The 671-nt window shown below is 43.8% G+C and overlaps 1 pseudogene; it reads right to left on the reverse strand.

Moving 5' to 3' along the window:
* Positions 1-671, reverse strand: LOC110598591 (small ribosomal subunit protein eS6 pseudogene; annotated as a pseudogene).

Here is a 671-nt window from a genome sequence, read left to right on the forward strand (position 1 = left end):
TTATTTTTGACTGGACTCAGAAGAAGAAGCTCTCAGAGAGGACAGCCTACATTTCTTGGCTTTGGATTTTCCTTTGGATTCTTTCATTCTTTTGGCCAAAAGTTTGGCATATTTTGCAGCCTCTTCCTTATTCTTCTTAGTACGCGGTTTCTTCAGAGCAACAAGTTTCTGACATCATCTTCCTTAGAGAGATTGAAAAGTTTGTGGATTCTACTAGCTCTTTTGGGTCCCAGTCTACAAGGTATAGTAGTATAGTATCCAGGAATATCCTTCTCTCTCTCTCTCTCTCTCTCTCTCTCTCTCTCTCTCTCTCTCTTTTTTGCAATAACCATGTTGAGAACACTCAGACTGGCATCTACGATGCAACCTCAAATAGATCTGTGCTTTCTCTCTCCAGTTCGCCTTGGTCTATGACAGGAGTGCCCCTTACTCTAGCAGGCAAACACGGCCATGGGTCAAGTCACCCTGCTTCATGAGGAAACCTTCTTTGTCATTCCCACCACTAATTCAGACCACATAACCCTTCCACTCTTCACCCAGAGCATCAGCAGCAAACTTCTGTGGCCATACGCTTCTCATAAAAAGTACAAAGTTTGTGTTCATTGTCCACTTCAATGAGTTTCTGGCAGCCAGTAGCTGGGAAGGAGATGTTCAGCTTCATCTTGGAGCAG

Source organism: Ictidomys tridecemlineatus, chromosome 6 (assembly GCF_052094955.1).
Source record: "Ictidomys tridecemlineatus isolate mIctTri1 chromosome 6, mIctTri1.hap1, whole genome shotgun sequence".
NCBI lineage: Eukaryota > Metazoa > Chordata > Mammalia > Rodentia > Sciuridae > Ictidomys > Ictidomys tridecemlineatus.